At 48.4% G+C, this 6,693-nt stretch overlaps 1 pseudogene; it reads left to right on the forward strand.

Annotated features, from left to right (window-relative positions):
* The first annotated feature begins 5,716 nt into the window (after positions 1 to 5,716).
* LOC148538842 (interferon alpha-2-like) lies at positions 5,717 to 6,329 on the forward strand (annotated as a pseudogene).
* The last annotated feature ends 364 nt before the right edge of the window (positions 6,330 to 6,693 follow it).

The following is a 6,693-nucleotide window of genomic DNA, read 5'->3' on the forward strand; positions in this document are numbered from 1 at the left end:
CCTAGGTTTAAAGCCTATGTGGTGTCTCTCTTTCCGGCCGACACAAGCCTGCAGAGGTGCAAAGACCTGCTGGTGAACACACTGTCAGCTGAAGCGGAACGTGACACGTCAACGGCTCCTTCTTCATTTTCTCCCGCAACTGGGGCTGCCAGGAAAAAACTTAGGTATCCTAAGCAACCCGCTGGCGGTGATGCAGGGCAGGCAGGACCAAGTTTGGACATCTGGTCCGGACTGAAGGACCTGGCAACAATTTCTGACATGTCTACTGTCACTGCATATGATACTGTCACCATTGACAGAATGGTGGAGGATTACATCGATGACAGCATCCAAGTAGGCATGTCAGACAGTCCATACCTGTACTGGCAGGAAAAAGAGGCAATTTGGGGGCCCCTGTACAAACTGGCTCTATTTTACCTGAGTTGCCCCCCCTCCAGTGTGTACTCCGAAAGATTGTTTAGTGCAGCTGGGAACCTTGTCAGTGAAAGGCGTAGGAGGTTGCTTCCACAGAATGTGGAGAAGATGATGTTCATCAAAATGAATTATCAGCTCTTCCAGGGAGACCAGCCTCCAGAAGGTACAGAGGGACCTGTGGTGGTGGATTCAAGTGGGGACGAGTTAATACTTTGTGAGGATGAGGATGTACACACTGAAGAGGGTGAGGAATCGGTGGATGAGGAGGATGAGGATGACATCTTGCCTCCGTAGAGTCAGTTTGTGCAGGGACACATTAATTGCCAGCTTGTTTTGTGGGGGCCCAAACGAACCAATCATTTCAGCCACAGTTGTGTGGCAGACCCTGGCGCTGAAATTATTGATTTGTTAAAGTGTGCATGTCCTGTTTATACAACATAAGGGTGGGTGGGAGGGCCCAAGGACAATTCCATCTTGCACCTCTTTTTTTCTTTGCATTATGTACAGTTTGGGGCCTAGTTTTTCTAACTGCCATCCTGTCTGCCACTGCAGTGTCACTCCTAGATGGGTCACGTGTTTGTGCCGCCCACTCGTGTCACTTAGCATAGTCATCCAGCTACCTCGGTGCAACCTTTTGGACATAAAAACACTATTGTGAGGTGTGAGGTGTTCAGAATAGACTGGAAATGAGTGGAAATTAAGGTTATTGAGGTTAATAATAGCATAGGAGCAGAAAAACCTACAAATTCTGTGATTTTAGCTGTTTTTATGCTTTTTTTAAAAAAAATACAGATCCAAAACACAAAACTCTGAACCCAAAACACGGAAGGGTGGTTTTGGCAAAACCAATCCAGATCCAAAACACGAAGAAAGATCCAGATCCAAAACCAAAACACAAAACACGAAAAGTGGCCGGTGCACACCCCTAATATATATATATATATATATATATATATATTATATACACACATGTGTGAAGATGCTACAGGTAGCCTTCCAGGTAGATAGACATGCCCTTTGTCAGGATGTGGCCTGGGATCGGCCACTGCTTACCTCTGCGCCAGCGTCTTTGGACTCCGAGACGTCTAGATGCCAGACGCAGTTCAGGTAGTGGTTTGGATATTCTCTCGGGGACTGCTAGACCTCCATGAGCGTATCCTATTCTCCACGGTGCGGACACGGGTGCCGCCATGTTGGTCAGTATCACCTGATCAGTTTCCTCCAATGACTGTCCAGTTATCGGTCAGCTGATGTCATTGTCCAATGAACAATTACCTTAGGGTATTTCAGGAAGTCTCATGGGACAAGGAATTACCTGTACAACTTCGCTTTACTAGTGACTACTAGCTGTTGCTGTGTCCTAGGCTCATTACTGTTTCCAGAGTGCATTCAAAACCTATTCTGTTCTCCAGCGTCAGTATCTCCTGTAGAGGTATTCAGTACTCATCCGAGTGTCTGCTCCATCAGGGCTGTGTCCCAGCACTCACTAGCGTCTGCATCACCAGCAGTGGGATCCAGTGCACAACAGCGTCTGCTTTCCCAGAACTGCTCCCGTCGCTAACCAGCGTCTACACCGTCAGAAGTGGGATTCAGTTCACAACTTAGCATCTGGTCTCCCAGAGCTGCTCCCATTGCTAGCCAGCATCTACGTCAGACCACAGTCAGAGTCTGGTTGTCCAGAGTTGATCCCATCGTTTATCAGCGACCACTTCATTCTACAAGTAGTTCTAGTACTCACTCAGCATCTGATTCACCTGTGCTATCCCCATCGCTTGTCAGCGACTGCAGGATCTCTTCTCAGCACATTTCTGCCATTACCCTTAGTGGCTTACACAGTACTCTTATATTTGTTAGTAGGACTTCAGTTTCCTTGCTTCTCTAAGGTACCTACTCCGGGAGCCACGACCTGTTCATCTGGTGCAGCGTACATCCACATCCCGCTTGAGGGGGGTCACTGGTGAAGACCATCAGGTGGCCTAGACTCCGCGCCTCGGGCTAGGTCTCGCCAACACCTGAGAGTGGCATATGTGAAGGTCCTATATACTCCCACCCCGATTCCAGTCTGCTGCTCACTCTAATCCTCCGGCCACTGAGCCTTGTACAGAGGACAACTAGTATCCAGATGTGACAACCTTTGGGCAAAGCTGGTCATGCCCCCTCAACGGTGCTGCAGGTGGCACATTCTACTGCCATTTAGTGTCTCCCTGAAACCACTTTCAAAAGTATGCAAGTAAGACAGAAGGTGCTCCTCATTAAACTTAATCTATTAAAAATATACTGTACATGACAGAATGTTAATGACACATGGATGTCAGGATTCGGGATTCAGGAATATCTGGGAGAGAGCCAGATACTTGCTCTCTGGTAGCTCGGGAGGCCTGAAGCAGGGAAGAATGAGTGTAACACTTTCTCATAGATGGTGTAGCTGATAAGAGTTCTGAGAGAAAGGTGATGGTAACTGCAGGCGCTAATAGAGGCAGAACTCAAAAGACAGTACAGGCTGGGTATGGGAAGATGTTGGAAGCAGTACAGTACAGTACTGTAACAGGACCTGGCTAGGACCGGAATGTAACACAAACTTGGAGCGGATTGGAACCGAATTAGAGCACAAACTTGGATCGGATTGGGAACGGACTGGAGCACAAACTGGACCCGGAGTGGGACCGGCCCTAGCAACTGGAGCCGGAGTGGGACCGGACTTAGCAACTGGAGCCGGAGTGGAACCAGACTTAGCAACTGGAGCCGGAGTGGGACCAGATTTAGCAACTGGAGCCGGAGTGGGACCAGACTTAGCAACTGGAGCCGGAGTGTGACCGGACTTAGTAACTGGAGCCAGAGGGGAATTACTGCTGGAGTAGACAACAACCATAGACAACAAGCCATGGAGCTGGAACCTTGGAGGTCTAACAGCGACGAAGCTCAGGGATTGAATGCAGTCAGCAGAAGATCTATATACCCTGGGTCTCACAGAGATTGGCTGATGAGGTCAGGTGGACTGGGAGCAGTGCTCTGAGTGGTAGAGGAAAATCAGGTGAATCCAACATGACTGCGCCCATACTGAGTTTTGTAGGGAACTCTGGTGTGCAGCATGAGTACTAGCATGCTGTGGAAGTGTAGATGGAACAGCAGGCACAGAGAGCAATTGCATCTTCAATCTCTGCAGTTCTAGACCAGCACTACTATTTGGACTGCACACACAGGGCCTGATTCTGACCCGGACGATAAGCCGCGAACGAACGCAATGGCCAATAATCGCACGTTTGCGCATGCATCAATATTCGCATGCGCGAGTTCCTCACTGCGCTCGGGAATTGTGCGCTCGTAGTACACAGACTGGATGCTATTTGAGTGACAGATAGTGCCGTTTGTGGGTGGTAACAGGGGAAGGTGCTTTGAATGGGGGAGTGGATGTTCAAATGCAGGCGTGTCTGGGCATCTAAATGGTGTTTTAGGGGTGTGCATAATTAGCAAAGAAGCGTCATTGTGATCACTGCAGGCTGAAAAACTTGGTTGTTTTTCAGTCTGCAGTGATCACAGTGCTAGCGGTGGGGTAGGGTCTACCTCAAGCACTGCGTGCAGTTTCGATGGCTCTCGATGTCACCAATTAATCACACACTTCCTGGAGATAACGTGTGCTAAGAAAGAAAGGTGGGCATCTTTATACTGGCGAGCGTTCGCTCTGCCGTCGCTCTAAGACATAGAGGGCGTCCTTCCACCAGACAATGCGATTGCGGCATTTGCATACCCGGCCCCTTTTGGCTGAGTTTGTTCGTGGTTAGCATCTGGGTCTGAATCAGGCCCACTGTTCTAATCAGGAATCCTCAGAGTTCACACACAGAAGAAAACTCAGTAAGGAATAGCACAGTCTAATGCTCACACTGGAGGTGTTGCAGCCTGTATGCTGAGCTGACTTCCCAGGCAATCAGAATATCCTAATCCACAGGACAGGTGGCAGAGGTAGGTCACAATACAACCTAATAATAAATGAGATAAATAGTCAATGGACGTACTTGTGGACTATCATGCAATGGCCAGGGGGCACCCAAAAATCGAGTGGCGCTCCCGGCCCCCCGCAAGAGAGGGCAAGTCTCCCAAAATGGCCGCCACCACCACACCTTCCCAATTTCCCCTGCACCCACTTCCCCCCACACACATACACACTTGCCTGGCGAAAGTTGGCAGTCCGGAGGGGTCAGTTGAAGTGATTTGCGCTGAATTGCATTATCATAGCCCTGTCCTCTGCTTTAGAATGGCAAAAATCTCGGCTTTGTATAGTGGGGGTGGGGCCGCGATGACGTGATTACGTCGCCATGCTCCCACACTGCCCACTATTGCTGGCCACACCCCCTGTAGATCCGACCTGTCCGTCCCCTCCCGGACTTGGAGTCACAATCCCAGATGAATAATATTGGACTTCCTTATTTGTACCCGGGACTGGGGTCCAATATCATTCATCTGCAGACCTTTCAACATGACCCCATCCACCAGGTACAAAATGCTGTACCCCTGGGCTTGCCAATTAATTTACTATTACAGTCACCTGTGTTGAACTAGTTAATTGATGAGAAAGGTGTTTTAGTACAGGTGACAGCAATGATAAATTAACGGGCAAGACCAGGAGCAGAGCATTGTGTACCTGGTGGGAGCGGGTCCTGTTGGAGGGTCTGCATCTGGCATTGTGGCTCCATGTGTCATTAACATTTTAGCAAGTACAACCAGCCCACGGTGGATATTGTTTTTAACTTGTATGTTATTTAATAGATTAAGAGCCTTATTCCGGTCGAATCGCACGGCTGCTTTCGCACGCAGCCGGTCGATGTTTGTGCTCTGCGCAAACCGGCCGCTGCGATCGGGAAGCGATCGCAGTGAGCACGCAGTCTAATCGCATAGTGATTGACATGAAGTGACCTTTTGGGTGTGGAGAGGGGGGATGGCCGGCAGAATGCAGGCTTGCCTGTGCGTTTGACCGCCGTTACAGGGGCGTGCATAATTAAGCCCCTGTGATTGCATATGCTGGCAGAGGTCTAGATGGCGACAGGAGGTTTAGCAGTTTGTGTGGTAGGGTCAGGTCAACCACAACTGTGAGAATGGTTCCGATGTTACTCGACGCTGAATGTGTATGAGGCAGGCACCAGCAACACTGATGTGAAACAGAAAGTTAAACTGCCAGGGAACCCCGACAGTGAGAACATAAGGAAACACAGAAGATGGATTTTCATGATATCATAATATTCTTACTATATATAATCCTAACAATGGATGCGAATGCAAACCCAAACTTGCTCATCAGAAAGAAGACCCCATGGCAGGAGTGCCAGGGATCAGAGAGCTGGAGACATGTCTGTGGGGCGTCCTGCTCCTCATATTATGCACATCAGGAGAGTCATCGCGTGAGTGTGACCGGAATCTATCACTACGACAAATGAACAAAGATGCAATCAGACTTCTGGAAAAATTGAATGAGACGCCAAACCTTGAGTGTCTGCAGGAAAATGCAACATTTAACTTGACAGAGTCCATGAACAAGACAATAAAGGTGTCACCGGAAATGTTACGTATAATCCTCCGTTACACTGAGAACCTCTTTACTGATAATAGGATGCCGGCCGCAGATCACTATAGTAACAGAAATGTCACAGAGGCTGAGGAGCTTGCTGGCCGCAATGTCCCAAGCATGGACGGAGTGCGTCTACAGACAGATGACGCCATCAGAGACCAAACTGCCAAAGGTGACAAACAGCGCAAAGAGAATCGCAGCCTATTTTCTTAGGATGGATAAATACTTGAGAACAGAGGATCACAGTCCCTGCGCCTGGGCGTCTGTTAGCGCTGAAGTGGAAAAAGTCATGAAATATGTATCCAGACAGACGGACAGGCTATTCAGTGACATGGGGGATGAGGCTCAGAGATCCTAGAGATGAGGAACCATCCTGACCACACAACTCATCCCGTTCAGCAGCACACAAACAGAAATTCTAGGGCCAAATCCAATGGGACGTGTTATCATTTATATATTTATTTCCAGTTATTTATCATTGACGTGACAATAGATACCTGTACAACTGGGGGTTATAATGGAGACATTGAGTCTCATCTTTTTAGTTTAATGTTATGTGAGTTGTTTTTGTTAGGTCCTAACCAAACACTGTTGTATCCCCTATCATATATTTATTTATATGACAGGTATGTGGAGTGTAAATGATGTGGGACAGGTATGTGGTGGTGTAAATGATGTGGGACAGGTAGGTGGAGGTGTAAACGATATGGGACAGGTATGTG

This window comes from Taudactylus pleione, unplaced genomic scaffold, assembly GCF_031769625.1.
Source record: "Taudactylus pleione unplaced genomic scaffold, aTauple2 ptg000034l, whole genome shotgun sequence".
In the NCBI taxonomy this organism is placed as follows: domain Eukaryota; kingdom Metazoa; phylum Chordata; class Amphibia; order Anura; family Myobatrachidae; genus Taudactylus; species Taudactylus pleione.